The sequence below is a fragment of the Podarcis cretensis genome, assembly GCF_951804945.1.
Source record: "Podarcis cretensis genome assembly, chromosome: 17".
In the NCBI taxonomy this organism is placed as follows: Eukaryota; Metazoa; Chordata; class Lepidosauria; order Squamata; family Lacertidae; genus Podarcis; species Podarcis cretensis.
In genome coordinates this window covers 32,391,831-32,408,022 of record NC_137187.1, presented here as the reverse complement: position 1 = coordinate 32,408,022, position 16,192 = coordinate 32,391,831, and the positions used below count along the sequence as shown (strand labels likewise).

The 16,192-nt window shown below is 45.7% G+C and overlaps 1 protein-coding gene across 1 annotated transcript in view; it reads right to left on the bottom strand.

Annotated features, from left to right (window-relative positions):
- The window catches only part of ILVBL (ilvB acetolactate synthase like), a 44,168-nt gene extending 42,120 nt beyond the window's left edge, over positions 1–2,048 (bottom strand). The window contains exon 1 of the mRNA XM_079959424.1: positions 2,029–2,048. The gene's annotated coding sequence lies outside the window, so the exon portion shown is untranslated. The remainder of the gene's footprint in view (positions 1–2,028) is intronic.
- Between the last annotated feature and the right edge of the window lie 14,144 nt (positions 2,049–16,192).

Below are 16,192 nucleotides of genomic sequence, written 5' to 3'. Positions count from 1 at the left end.
GGTAGGAAGAGAGCTCTGGCTATGTTTGGGGTGATGTGTGACTAAAGTCATGAAGGAGGTTTGACTAAACCCTGGCAGCACCAGGCTGCTCTGACTCCTTTTGCAGGCACCAACTATACGAAGTGTATAGGGCCCTCTGGGACTCCAGATACAGCCTATTACCATCTGCCAAATTGTTCACACTTCAAATATTTCAGAGCCAGAAAGCCAGTGCCCTTAAAGCAGAGATGATCTGCCAGTGGCTAATAACTGGTGCCGTAGATTCCGGCTCTCTTTCGCAATCCCTTTTACATTGGCAAGACTTCAGTGCTTGCAAGTGCTTCAGTAACCATAAAGGTAAAAACAAAATTAAAAAATTCCTTCCAGTAGCACCTTAAAGACTAAGTTAGTTCTTGGTATGAGCTTTTGTGTGCATGCACACTTCTTCAGATATCTACTGGAAGGAATTTTTTTATTTTGTTTTGACTATGGCAGACCAACACGGCTACCTATCTGTAACATAAAGGTAAAGGGACCCCTGACCATTAGGTCCAGTTGTGGCCGACTCTGGGGTTGTGGCGCTTTACTGGCCGAGGGAGCCAGTGTACAGCTTCAGGTCATGTGGCAAACCAGAGCAGCGCACGGAAACGCCGTTTACCTTCCCGCCGGAGTGGTACCTATTTATCTACTTGCACTTTGACATGCTTTTGAACTGCTAGATTAGCAGGAGCATGGACCGAGCAACGGGAGCTCACCCCGTCAAGGGGAATTGAACCACCGACCTTCTGATCAGCAAGTCCTAGGCTTTGTGGTTTAACCCAAAGCGCCACCCACGTCCCTTATTCAGTAAGCATAATATTCAGTAAGCATAATAGACTGTAAAACCTGCAGCCGAAGTAAGGCTAGCAGCTCCACAAAACTTCTGTTTTAACACTCATGCAGTCAGATTCTGGAAGAAGGCACTTGCTGAGTGTGTACTTAAAATGCTGCGAGTGTTGGAAAAACAAACCCCCACCCCTCTTCTTCAGGCATCAACAGTGTTCCCTTGCGGGAAAAGGAAAGGTTTTCTAGATCCGAGCAATAATGGCACAATAATTGTCCATTTATGATGCAGTTATAATCACTCCCTGGAATGGCTCTTAGAAATGAATCCCTTGACTGACTGCAGACAGATTAATAAGAGCAACAGGGGAACTGCAAGACACCCAGAACAGAGGTGGTCCAGCCAAGATGTATGGCTTGGGTAGTCAGGAGAGGCCCAAGCCATTTTGCTGCCTGAGGCAAAGCACAGGATGGCGTGTTTCCCATTCTCTGCACACAAAATCTGACCAGACAGGTAGGTGGATCTTACTTCAGTGCTGTTGATGGAGCAGAGGCCTCCACCAGACCCTAGGGCAGCAAGCCAGCTTAGGAACTGCCCTGGTACACATTTCCAGCCACCTTCTGCCCCACAGAATTTGCCACCTGTGGCTGCTGCCTCACTCTGCCTCATGGACTACCCTGTTGGTCGTCCTCACAGCTGGGACACTAGAAGACGGTGTGTGGCGAAGAAAAGCAGACTCTTCAGTATACCTCTTCGTTCAGCTCAGACACCGAGGTCCACCTCTGAGGGGCTTCTGGCAGTTCCCTCACTGTGAAAAGTGATGTTACAGGGAACCAGGCACAGGGCCTTCTTGGTAGTGGTGCCCACCCTGTGGAACGCCCTTCCATCAGAGGTCAAGGAAATAAACAGCTATCTGACTTTTAGAAGACATCTGAAGGCAGCTCTGTTTAGGGAAGATTTAATGTTTGATGTTTTATCAGTTATTATTATTATTATTATTATTATTATTATTATTATTATTATTATTATTTCTGTTGGGAGCTGCCCAGAGTGGCTGGGGAAACCCAGCCAGATAGGTGGGGTATAAAATATTATCATCATCATCCCCCAAACCACCCCAGTGCTTGCTGTGGAAGCTGGTGGTTTCTGCTGCACAGCTTAATGTCTGCAACGCAGAGTAGCCATAATACTGAATGGGATTTCCATCTCTTCACCAGTCTACTCACTGCTGCAGAGCGAATGTTGCCGACATTTGCATACATGCTTCCGTTTTCAGCTTCCGGGTTGCAGTTGCTTTCCTTGACATTTGATTTGCCCCTGACAGAACTCCACAAGGCTAAGCGGTGCTGCTGATTCAAAATGGTCTTTCTGTCAGGAGCAATGCTGCCGCTTTCTGCATCCTACAGGCGCTGCCAAGGACCCTGCTGTGATTGGCCTGTTGCTGAACTGGTTCTGCTTGTCCCAATCCCCAGGGCAGCTTCCTCAGCTCGGTCCTCACCCGCTTTCTCATGCAAGCCTAGCCTGCAAGTTCAGACCAGCTCTTTGGTCCAGCCACACCCTTGCTTGGCACTGCCCCTAAGCTTACCTCTGCTCTCCCTCTTTGCAGCACCCACACCAAGGGAGCCTCCTAACTCCATGGTAGGTCATGTTAGCTCCAGCAAATTTGGGCTTCCTGGGCCTGCCAACCTAGAAGGCTGCTGGCAGCCTGCAAGACAATTAGCCAAGCTTAAGGAAATGATGTGTGTTAGCATTACCTTTGTCTGCGATGGAGCTTGCTCCCCACCTTCTCCTGTTCTGATGGTGTATCTCTCAGTGTATCAGTGCTTCTGCAGCCCACTAGAGGCATATAGGGATGCTTTGGGAATTTCTTGCTGGGTAGACATGTTACGGACCTCAGATGGAGATGCCAGGAAGAGCAGGACCGAGGGACCACCCGATGGGCTGTTGAGAGGAGGAGAAGACAGAAGGGGAATGGATCTTTGGGTGCTGTTGCTGCTGCTGCTGTTGCTCTCTGGAGAGGGGAAGTTTCTCAGCCTCCATTTAAAAAGGGCATCACATGTGGCTGTCCAACCAAACTAGTTTCCTCTTAATGAAATGGCCACAAAATGAACTTAAATTGCTCCGTTAATTAGCTGGGCCCTCCCTAAACAATTGAAGACTTCAAGAGGAGATGGTGAAGGTTCCCACACTATTCACAGCAGTGGTGATCTGTCCAGGCCCGTAGCAATTCCCCGCCCCCTTCCCTTTGCCTGCTAGAAGACACGATTCCTGGAGTAGGTGATGCTCAAACTGCTGCCTAGCCCTGGGATGAGGAGAAGGGAGGTCGGTGGACCACTGGATGGTCTCAGGGAGCTGCTGGCTATTAGGACCCATGGCAAGAATGTGAGACAAGGTGACACTTGGACCAGGCAAAACACATCGCTGTGTTTTTGAGCAAGAGTGTGCCCTCAGGAACACCAAGCACAGATCAGTTATACCTCTTCTTTTTAGATTTTTATTTATGGTTTTCAATTTTATACATTTCATTAATTTTGCAATCATTTTAACATTTCGAAACTCGACTTCCTTCCCCCTCTTTCTACGGTTCCTTAAATTAATTTTTTTATATTTTCAGCATATTCCAAATTAACTAAACCATTTATTCATCTCCATTAAATGTAACTCTTTCAATGTAGCTCTTAATAAAACTGCAGGTTATTACAATAATCCTTCCCATGTTCTTATCTGTTTACAGTTTGTTTGTAAATATTCAAGAAACCATTTCCATTCTTTTTTATATAAAATGTTTGTTATCTTGATTTCTTATTTTTTCTGGTAAGTTTCGCCATTTCTGCATATTCCATAAGTTTTTGCATCCATTCTTCTTTCGTCGGGACTCCTTCTTTCCATTTTTGGGCAAATAGCATTCTTGCCGCTGTAGTTGCATACATGAATAAATTTCTGTATAGTTCTGCCCCTACAATTCCCAAAAGAAAAGCTTCTGGTGATTAGTTCTACCTCTTAACTAGTTGTTACAGGATTCTGTGTGTGCTTCTTTTGTCAGTGTGAAATAAATCAGGGGACCATGGGAGTTGTAGTGAAAAGAGAAGAAAAGACTGGATGAAGAACCTTCTGAGCAAAAATATATAACAATATACTTTTTGGCAGATTACCCAAATTACTATTAAAAAAGGGGGGGGGGAGTAATAGAAAAAGGCCTCCTGTGTTTTATATACAAGATTCCGTTTTATCCAAGAAAGAGGATTTAAAAAAACAAAAACTTTTCTGTTTTCATGCATTCCACACCATAGTGTATGCTGAAGGAACCTTCCCACCATCAGCCTCCACATTCACATTTGAAATGAAATTGCCCCACATTGCAATAAATGTATCCTCCTTACTATATCCCCCTTAAGTTTATGGGAATTCTTCTCAAGCAAGGCTGTCTGCCAGACTTTCAAATACTAATAATGTAAATTATTCAGATCAAAGGTTTCAAAAATTTTGCCACAGATGCTCTTGACGCTGTCAAAAAAAAAAAAAAAAGGCAAGGTGAGTTCCTTACTTTTTCCAATTCTCTAACTCAGAGGTGGATTTATGGGAGCGCAACTGGGCACAGAGTCTCGGGGGCGCCTCAGGGAGTGCTGCAGCTATGAGAGAGAAGGGAAGCCAAGAGGTGGAAGGCACTGATTTTGGCACCACACAGGGCACTGCTGAAATTTGAGACCCCCAAGGTCCGCCACTGTCCATGTGACTCCAAAAATAGACATAGAAGAGCTAAATATGGAGAAGCCATGACTGTCTGTATCATTATTAAGGTGATTTCCTTAAATCCTAAAGTCTGCAACTTGAGGGCAGCTCCACCACATGTGTTTGTAGATGCCAACAGATTGGCAACCCCTTCAACAAAGGGCTGAGCTGCTTGGCTGTATAAATAAAAGTTGCCTCAGTGTTAAGTAGAAGAGCTTCGTTGTTGCTGACACAGCAGCAAAAAGAGGAAGAGAAGGAAGAAGGAAAGGAGAAAAAAAGACGATGAGGGTGACCCCCATAGGTCATGTAGCTCTCAAAGAGGAGAGCATATTATATCATTTTAAAGGATGATGAATGTAGTTGGCTGGCTGCTTGGCTGAGAGCTTTCTATCAGTACGCCAAGTGAGTATGTTTGGCTGCTTCAGATTCCTCTAGACATGTTTCCTTCTTCCCTTCTTTGGAAGCTGGGATAAATACACTTGCAAATTCAAGCTCTATTCCTAAAATTACAACTGAGTCTCTCTATGGAGAGAGCATGGGTAGGCAAACTAAGGCCCGGGGGCCGGATCCAGCCCAATTGCCTTCTCAATCTGGCCCGCGGATGGTCCAGGAATCAGCGTGTTTTTACGTGAGTAGAATGTGTCCTTTTATTTAAAATGCCTCTCTGGGTTATTTGTGGGGCATAGGAATTCGTTCATTTTTTTCTCTCCAAAATATAGTCCGACCCCCCCACAAGGTCTGAGGGACAGTGGACCGGCCCCTTGCTGAAAAAGTTTGCTGACCCCTGGGGAGAGAGGCATGACTTACTTTCCTGTTCCTATTTTGAACCCGTGTGTGTGTGTGTGTGTGTGTGTGTGTGTGTGAGAGAGAGAGAGAGAGAGAGAGAGAGAGATTTTCAAGCCCTGAAAAAGGCAACAACAAAAAAGCACAGGGAGACAACTTCAAGGAACAAAGGACGAATCTTTACTTCATCTGGTAATTTTATTAATGCTTATTTGCAGCTACCTTGAATGCTGACGATTTTATCACAGTAGAAGGAGAATGGCTAAGAGCTTTGTTCTCTCCTGGGAATGCAGCCTGGCACTGATTATGTCCTGGGAATGGGATGTTCCCACCCTGAAGCGGCCTTGGCTCCTGTGGTGCATCCCATTGGAGAAGGCTTGGTGGTGTGTTTGGGAGCAGGTCCAGAGCCCCAGGATACAGCAGGCAGGTTTCTCCACCGTCTTATTAGTCAAAATGTTTTTCTTTGTATGAAAACACTCTCATAATCCCATGATGCAACTCCTATAATCCCTCACCATGCTGCCTGGGGCTGATGAGAGTTATAGTCAAAAAAATCTGGAGGGCACCAGCTTGGTGAAGGCTGGTCTAAGGTAGGCTTGCCATATGTCCTCTTTTTCCAGGACACATCCTCTTTTTCAGGTCTGGTTGCTATATGTCCTATTTTTCCCCAGCTACACCCTCTTTTTCAGGATTAAAATTTCTGTCCAGGTAGATTTTTAAAATTTGGCAAAATGTCCAGGTTTTCTGTTTGTTTACAGTAACCCAATAATTTTTTTCTGGTGCATTAGACACAGATCTAAGGCACCTGACTAAGCTAGTCTGCAGCATAGAATCACAACAAAGCAGCATCTTAAACCAGCTACATATTGTATAAATCCCTTCTCTTGTGGCTGAACTAAAAGGATGCTGGCTCAGCTACAATATCTTGGATAAGGAGTCTGGGAGGGCAAGAGTTAACATGCCCCTGCCCTTAAGGAGAGTCCATATGTACATGTTAAACAGTTTAATAAATTGTTCTGTGCACAATTATGTTCACAAAGATGTGAACATGAGCCCAAATACTTTCATGTGGCAAGTCAGGGAGCAATATCTATTATTATTATTATTTTGTTGTTGAAAGTTAAGAACATTACTACTAGCAATATAACACAGTTTTTCTAGCCTACATATAGTAGGGGCATTTAAAATGAGAGTTGTCCTAGCGATCAGTAGATAAAAGTAAAAGGTAAAGGTAAAGGACCCCTGACAGTTAAGTCCAGTCGCGAACGACTCTGGCAGTGGCGTAGCGTGGGTTGTCAGCACCCGGGGCAAGGCAAGTAATTTGCGCCCCCTAACCCATGGATTTGCGCCCCCTAACCCATGGATTTGCGCCCCCTAACCCGTGGATTTGCCCTAACCCCAGATGTTGCGCCCAGTGCGGCCGGCCCCCCCTGCACCCCCCACGCTACGCCACTGGACTCTGGGGTTTCAGCGCTCATCTCGCTTTACTGGCTGAGGGAGCCAACGTTTGTCCGCAGACAGTTTTTCCGGGTCATGTGGCCAGCATGACTAAGCCGCTTCTGGCAAAACCAGAGCAGCTCACGGAAATGCCGTTTACCTTCCTTTCCTGCCAGAGTGATACCTATTTATCTACAGTGGTACCTCAGGTTAAGAACTTAATTTGTTCTGGAGGTTAACCTGAAGCACCACTTTAGCTAATGGGGCCTCCCGCTGCTGCCGCGCCACTGCCACCCAATTTCTGTTCTCAACCTGAAGCAAAGTTCTTAACCTGAGGTACTATTTCTGGGTTAGCGGAGTCTGTAACCTGAAGCATCTGTAACCTGAAGCATCTGTAACCTGAAGCATCTGTAACCCGAGGTACCACTGTAATTGCACTTTGCCGTGCTTTTGAACTGCTAGGTTGGCAGGAGCTGGGACTGAGCAACGGGAGCTCACGCCATTGCGGGGATTCAAACCGCTGACCTTTCGATTGGCAAGCCCTAGTCTCTGTGGTTTAGGCCACAGCATCCCCTGCGTCCCTAATTAAAAGTAGAAGTTGGCAAATGTGTCCTCTTTTTTGCTCTTCAAAATATGGCAATCCTAAATTTCACAGAAGACTGTAAAAGCAGGTTCCGACACACAAACACACCTCTGTGGTACATAACTAATGTATGCCTTTCACAAAGTTTGGAAGGCACGAGAATGCACAATTTTAATTCGCACCTGAAGGAAGATGGGCTGATATTTGTATCATCAGCTGGTATTACTCAGCATGTTTGCCGGGGAGTAAGCCCCTTTTAAATTTGGTGCCAATTGCTTCTGAGTAAAGCTTTCTAAGACTGTACTGCTTGAAGTTCCTGATTCAAATCTTTGTTTTCGCGGGAAATCATTGGGGGCTAGGTTGGCCACCTGTCCCCAGGAAAACAGGATCACCCCGTTTTTGAACATAAGTGTCCCCTATCCCATTTGGACTTCAGACAAGATGCCTTTTTTCCATAGTCAAGCTCAACCAGCCCCAAATGGTCACTGTTGGTGCGGCTGAGATGGAGCCTGGCCCAGCCTGAGCGACAATAGAGAGAAGGGGGCAAGAACGATCTTCTCCACTCTCTCCCTTATCCCCTCCTTCCTTCCCTCTCGCTAGTGCTCCACCTCAGGGAACCAGGCAGAGGGCCTTCTCGGTAGTGGCACCCGCCCTGTGGAACGCCCTCCCACCAGATGTCAAAGAGAACAACAACTACCAGACTTTTAGAAGACATCTGAAGGCAGCCCTGTTTAGAGAAGCTTTTAATGTTTGATGCAATATTGCATTTTAATATTTTGTTGAAAGCCGCCCAGAGTGGCTGGGGTAGCCCAGCCAGATGGGCGGGGCATAAAGAAATAAATAAATAATAATAATAATAATAATAATATTCTCCTCTGCCACCCTGACCTGACCTCTCCTCCTCCCTCCTCTCTCCTCCTTCTATGCACTCAAGTCTCTTCCAATGCCAAATGGGTGAGAGGCTGGCGCTATGGCTCAAGTCTCCCAAGGAAGCTGGCCATCTACCCCTAGCCCCTGCCCACCTATGTGAGTCAAGGGGGAAAGCAGGGCCAGGGTGGCAAGGGAGGTAGAAGGCTGAATGTGGGAGCCCCCCTCCACAAACGGGCGGGGGAGGTTTTGTTGTCATGAGAGTGCGTGTGCCCCCCATCCCCACCCACCCCAATCTGTCCTCCCCCCCCCCCCCCACTTGTTCCATATTTTGCCCTACCAAAGGTGGCAACCCTATTGGATGCCCTTTTGCAATGTTTGGGCAATTGTCCCATGCACACATTGGCCAGGTCATGTGCAATACGGGGATAATAATACTGGCCTACTTTACAGAGTCCGTGTAGAGATTACTGAGATAAATATCTCTGTAATCTCTACAACAGGCATAGGCAAACTCGGCCCTCCAGATGTTTTGGGACTACAACTCCCACCATCCCTAGCTAACAGGACCAGTGGTCAGGGATGATGGGAGTTGTAGTCCCAAAACATCTGGAGGGCCAAGTTTGCCTATGCCTGCTCTACAACAAAACTGTAAGCTAAGCCAGTATTATAATACATCAAATGACTTTCTTTGGCGATCACTCGTAACCGAGTAAGATTGTCTTCCATAAACACGGTTTTAACAATGAGTCTGTAAATGACTGTGGAGGCCAATTCTGGATCCACACATCCTTCCACAGTGGGGACATAGGTTTCCGGGCAGGAGTTGATCACAGGGTGGATTTGCCAAGTGTGCCTTCCTCTTAGCACGTTGCTCCCTTTCGTCCTGAGTTTGAGTGTCTTCAAAGCCCATGACACCTTTGGTAAAGGCTGTTCTCCAACTGGAGCACTCGCAGGCAAGTGTTTCCCAGTTGTGGGGGTTTATACTATATTTTTAAAAATTTGCCTTGAGACAGTCTTTAAACCTCTTTTGTTGACCACTAGCATTATGCTTTCCATTTTTAAGTTCGGAATAGAGTAGTTGCTTTGGAAGACGATAATCAGGGACCCGCAGAACATGACCAGTCCAACAAGGTTGATGTTGAAGAATCATTGCTTCGACACTGGTGATCTTTGCTTCTTCCAGTACACTGGTATTAGTTCGCCATATTTTGCCCAACCAAGGGTGGCAACCCTATTGGGTGCCCTTTTGCAATGTCAGGAGCCTTGGACAATTGTGTCATGCACACATTGGCCAGGTCATGTGCAATATGGGGATGATAATACTGGCCTACTTTACAGATTCCTTGTAAAGATTACTGAGATAAATATTTCTGTAATCTCTACAACCAATCTGTAAAGTAAGCCAGTATTATAATATATCAAATGTATGTATGTAGGTGGCGCTGTGGGTTAAAGCCTCAGTGCCTAGGGCCTGCCAATCGAAAGGTCGGCGGTTCGAATCCCTGCGGCGGGGTGCGCTCCCGCTGCTCGGTCCCAGCGCCTGCCAACCTAGCAGTTCGAAAGCACCTCCGGGTGCAAGTAGATAAATAGGGACCGCTTACCAGCGGGAAGGTAAACGGCGTTTCCGTGTGCGGCTCTGGCTCGCCAGATGCAGCTTTGTCACGCTGGCAACGTGACCCGGAAGTGTCTCCGGACAGCGCTGGCCCCTGGCCTCTTAAGTGAGATGGGCGCACAACCCCAGAGTCTGTCAAGACTGGCCCGTACGGGCAGGGGTACCTTTACCTTTACCTTTATGTATGTAGGAGTTGTAATCTTGTTTCTCTCTTCCCCACGCACTGCTCCTGGGTCAGCCTACTGGTTCAAACTCTTTTGCTTCTCTTTATACAGAGAACTAACACTTCAATAGTTCATCGCCCCGGCCCCCCTGCCTTCAAATATTGACCATTCATGAACCTCACTAGGGTCAGCGGTTCACTTGTTTTTTGGGCTTCTGTGTATCTTCTGAACAATGCTGGGAGTCTTGCAACAGAATCGTGCCACAATGCCATTCCCTCTACAGTTGATGCTGTCATATCAAATTGCAAAGTGTTTGAGGTTAACACGTGTAAAGTCCCAGCCTCCATTTATAGATTGCTGCAGCGTGAGAAATTATTTCCCACCTTTGTTACATCTCCAATATATTCTGCTTTCGAGACGCTTGCAAATTAGCCCACATCCGGTTACAGATAGAGCAATCAATGCTGTGGACCTTCTGGGTGTGACAGTGCATGTTAGGTGGCAATTTCCTAACCACGTGTGAATTTGCACTAAGCTTGGGGTTTTTTGTGTTTTTTTTGAGAAACACAAACACAGGCAGTGCCACTTAGTATTTTGCAAAATATGTACAGTTCTCTCTCTCTCTCTCTCTCTCTCTCTCTCTCTCTCTCTCTCTCTCTCTTTCTCCTCTACTCCTCAAGCATTTGCCTCTGGGTCAGGCTAATGATTCAAGACCCTCTTGCTATCTTTCCAAGAAACCTTACATGATTTCTTGGCTTAGCATTGCAATTCCCTGAGCTCTGTTTGCACTGCATGCAATTCTCCTAAAATTTGCTCCATGGCTGGTGCATCTGCATGTCAGCAAGAATCAATAAAGGAGTATGGCTGAAAATGGGATGTAATAACCAGAAACACAGACTAAAATAAGTGCGAGGTGCAAAGTGGGCAAGGGATAGTTATGTACTGCTCCTGATTCTGCTGAATGCACTCCATCTGCCCATCTGCCTGTGAGTGATGAGTGGAGGAGAGATGCAGCCCTACCCTGAGTAAATGGATCCATGCTTTCTACAACTTTGCCATGAATTGGAGCACCCAGCTAAGAGTTGCTGTGTCCTCAACAATGTGGGATGAGTTGCCAGGAACTTTGGGGGAAGAGAGCATCTGGAGAAGATTTTCAGGGGGGTACAGAGGGAGAAGGAATGGTAAACATCCAACCATTAACTTCCTCCAATGTTTACTCAGAAGTAAAGTGCCACAATGTTTAGCGGGCATGGAGCAGGTTACTCCTATTATGTTACGATTGCAGCCTAAATGAGGGAAGAACCTAAATCTCCCTTTCCCACAAGATGTGCAGTACAGACCAAGTTTGGCATAATATCCCCTCTGAAAGTATTCACAACCCCAAAGAGGAATATATATAATTTCAGTGTATTCAAAACCAGCAAATGTGCAATTTGCACCTTGCAAATTTTTATAGATGAAAAAGGAATCCATCCGATTTCATGCATATATGGTGATTCTGCAAGATTACAGTCTTAAGAAGGGTGTTGTGTATTCCCAAGATACCCAATAGTGATGAATTTAAAATATTTGTAGTGTTGGCTTCATTTGTGGGATATGAAACTTGTTAAAAACATTTTAGGTGCCAGGAGAATGTGTACAGTAGCAATTCTGAACCATCCATCTTTGAACTGATGCCTGGGAAAGATCTATCAGATTGCAGAAATAGGTAAAGATAACTAAAGAATAAGGAAAGGGGAAAATAAATTTATTGAAAGTATTGAAAAGCAAACAGGCTGATTCATTTGTTTTCTTTATTGTAAGAGTTCTGATTGTCCTACATCTGCATTGTAGTCTAGCAGTGTTTAAGCAAATTCTTCTTTTTCTTGTATAGGACAATGACAAAACCACAACTCTTTGTTTAAAACGGGAGCAGTTTGAAACATGCAGAAAAACCAGCTAAAAGTTTCGAGACATTTTAGGTCTGAAAGAACAGCAACTCAAATCCATCACTGACATTTTTAGAAAGGTGTCCCCACAAAATAAGTGGGGACAGTGATTAACAACTCGGAGACCCTTTATTCTTTGGAATGACCCCAAGGGGATGACTCCTTGTTGTTGGGGGTCACTGGAATAAAAAGTACATAACTCAGAATGACCTTCATGAGGTCTAAACCTCCACAATACCAGGCAGCATAAATGGTAGGAAGAGAGAATAGTAAAACTGTCTAGTGGTAAAATTTTCCCCAAACACAACATCAGCTTATGGAACTCACTGCCACAAGATTTTGTGATATCAACCTATTTAAAAAAGCAAACAAAAACTTTAGACTTTTTCTTTCTTTTTTGACACATAGGTGCATTTCAGCACCATAATGGCTGGAATAGTTTTCTTTTTTTTTTTTAAAGAAGGAAACAGGGAAAGGATTGAGAGTCACCGTTTGGTGCCAGTAATGAATTTTCGGTGCTGAATTTCAGAAACTGAATGCAGGTTATGAATGAAGATTTTCTTGTCCGTCCAGATTTCGACAAGTTTGGCAGCTACAGCACAGCAGATAGAAGGTACTCTTCAGTGTCTCTTTTTGTTTCTAATTCCCTCTCCATATTTTTTTTTTTTTTAAAGTTGAAAGTTCTCAGGTCCCTAAATGACACCACACATTTTGTGGCCTGCATTCTGAGTGTCAGCATTTCCCCATTCCAGCATTGCCTCACCTTGTGGTTACACCATCTTAGTCCAGTTTTGTTAATCTCAGCAAGCAGCTTCAGGAGTAACCTCCACATCTTATCACTTTCTTTGCTTAGACGCTACCTCATCTTAGAGTCCCAGAGTGAGAAACTATATTTTCTTAGCTCGTTTCATCTTTGCAACAGCTCTGAGGTATTTCCTATTTGAGCTCTCTGAGGTCTGAACTCAGGATTATCAGGTTTAAATTCAGCACTGTCTGACTCTCTGAAACTTCACACAAGCAGTGAGTTTCCTGAAGGACAGGCTTGCCAATTTTTTTCAGTCAACCACCTTTAGCAGTATGTGCGGACAGGGCCGGCCCACCCTCCGAGGGTCTTCTGCTGGTGAGAAGCAAAGTTACAGGGAACCAGGCAGAGGGCCTTCTTGGTAGTGGCACCCGCCCTGTAGAACGCCCTCCCAGCAGTTGTCAAGGAGATAAAGAATTACAGTGGTACCTCGGGTTAAGTACTTAATTCGTTCCAGTGGTCTGTTCTTAACCTGAAACAGTTCTTAACCTGAAGCACCACTTTAGCTAATGGGGCCTCCTGCTGCCGCCACGCCGCCAGAGCACAATTTCTGTTCTCATCCTGAAGCAAAGTTCTTAACCTGAAGCACTATTTCTGGGTTAGCGGAGTCTGTAACCTGAAGCATATGTAACCTGAAGCATATGTAGCCTGAGGTACCACTGTACACAACTTTTAGAAGACATCTGAAGGCAGCCCTGTATCAGGAGGTTTTTAATGCTTGGTGTTTTTATTATGTTTCTAGATATGCTGTAAGCCGCCCAGAGTGGCTGGGTAAACTCAGCAAGACAGATGGGGTATAAATACTACTACTACTATTATTATTATTATTATTATTATTATTATTATTATTAGACAGTGAGGTGAGGTGACCACCTCAGGCTGTGACAGAATCCATAGGGGTAGCAGACCCCAATGAAGATCTTTATTCCATCCTTGCTCCTGGTGTGGATCTTCGCTCACCCCTTCTTCCCTAGTGGGGAGGGGGCGCCATTTTGTGGTTCACCTCAGGTGCCAAAATGTGTGCCGGCATTAGTAGGTGATCACGTTTATTTTCAAAAGTTTCGCAGTCTGGGGTTGGCTAATGTTAAAAGGCACGAGAAAAGGCTGGGATTCTTTTGACCAGTTTACCCAAACCACTGAAGGACTTTCCTGTGAGGAATTATTCTTTGCTGGGGGGTTTTCAAGAAAAGACACAGCTACCTTCCTGGAACCTGAGACAACAGCTCCATATAACTGCTGTGGACCTCATATTTTCTAGGGACCATTGCACAGCTTGGTTCAGCAGAGAGGTCCAGCAGCAGTTAGCAAACAGCCTGCATTTTCATTACGGAGCTGCCTTTGTGTACATTAAGGGCAGGGGTTTGTGTGGTGGGTTGCCAGCTCCTAGGTGTGTTTGCATTTGAGAAAGAGATTTATTGCATACTTGTATCAGAGGGGAGTGAGAGGGTCTGCTTTGTGTTCTATTTTTTATTTGAGTGATTTTGGAGAAGGGAGAGCATGCCATAGCGCATAGTTTGCGGCACTCAGGATGACGACAGCAGGACTTTGCGTGCCTTTTCATCACTGCTGCCGACAGGGCTAAAAATGAGTGCTTGAGCAACTGACACACTAAACCCCCATCAGTTCACATCAAATTCAGAGAAACAGGATTTATTGGGACCGGGGAGAGAAATCTTCCCAGGCTGCATCTGTGCTACATTGAAGGCCGTCATGTGGGTCTTGGGTCAGGAAACAGAGAGTTTCCTACTGTGGATGTAACAGACCATATTTTTGGCTGCCCACTCAGTTGTTGTCCTTTTAGGGGCATCTTAGAAGATCTCTGGCCCCATGTGGAAGAAATTAAATAATGGTGCAAGATGAAATCCCAGATTGCCTCACAGATGCAGTCCCAGAATGCTTCACAGGCAGAAGCAGTAAAAGGTAAAGGGACCCCTGACCATTAGGTCCATCGTGACCAACTCTGGGGTTGTGGCGCTCATCTTGCTTTATTGGCTGAGGGAGCCGGCGTACAGCTTCCGGGTCATGTGGCCAGCATGACAAAGCCGCTTCTGGCGAACCAGAGCAGTGCACGGAAACGCCATTTACCTTCCCACCGGAGCAGTACCTATTTATCTACTTGCACTTTGACGTGCTTTCAAACTGCTAGGTTGGCAGGAGCAGGGACTGAGCAACGGGAGCTCACCCCATCACAGGGATTCGAACCGCTGACCTTCTGATTGGCAAGTCCTAGGCTCTGTGGTTTAACCCACAGTGCCATGCAAATAGGTGTCAAACCCAGGAGTCCTTTCCCATTTCTCAAAGCACCGCTCCTTTACAGAAAAGGAGGGAATATGTGCTTCCCATGGTTTCTCTCTGGGACTCCGAATAGAGATAATGGTTAGGGTTGCTGTATTTCAATAAGTAAAAACCAGGACACCCTCAAAGCAGTTGTGCTTCTCCCCCCTTTTTTTTTACAAGAATGCCCCCCAAAAGAAGAAGAAGCAATTTTTCAATTGACTTGCCTAAAATCCAGGACAAAGTGCCGCCTTTCAGAAATTCCACCCAGACGTCAATTCTGCCTTTGAAATCCTGGTAATGTCTGGGAAAATCTGGACGTATAGCAACCCTAAAAATGGGAAGAATACTTCCTCTCATATTCTGGCATTCCAGATCTCTCTCGGGACTGCCCAGGTTTGCTTCTTGCCCTGTCACATCACTACATTGGAGACACTGTGCGCCCCTTGAACGATCAGGAAACAGCACAATTCGGACCCTATTATGCCCCAGGTAACATCATCAGTGGTGTTTCAGGTTCTGAATTCCTACCCCAAAGTAAGGCACCAATCCCCTTTGCCTGCCGCTTTTGTGGCATTGGCTCCTCCTCCATTGCAAGTACTGTGGTACCTTGAGTTACAACCGCCTCAGGTTACAAACGCTTCAGGTTACAAACTCTGCTAACCGTGAAGAGTTACCTCGAGTTGAGAACTTTGCCCCAGGATGAGAACGGAAATCATGTGCCAGTGGTGCAGCAGCAGCAAGAGGCCCCATTAGCGAAAGCATGCCTCTAGTTAAGAACAGTTTCAGGTTAAGAACGGACCTCCAGAATGAATTAAGTTCGTAACTAGAGGTACCACTGTAATGGGAATGGCAGGCAGGGAGAGAAGGAAGGAAGGTTCTTTCCCTAACCCTTTCCTCCTTCCTCTTTTCATCATCTGCCTTCGCCTTTCACCTACTTTCTTGTCACAAAGCACACACACTCTCTTGCCAACCCCCATTCTTGGAAGATTGCTATTGTGAGCTGTGCCAGAGAACTTCCATTGAGGGCGAAGGCCCAGTTCATAACACTGGGGCAGTTTACAAATGTGTCATATTTGTATTTTGGATTAAGCAATTACAGGGTTCAGCGGGATCACTGGTGTGAACTGGCAAAGCACTATGGAGGCTTCTCTCTGCTTTTAAGCCCTTTGATGCAGCATTCCATCCTTGCCCTTTCTAAAATCAGC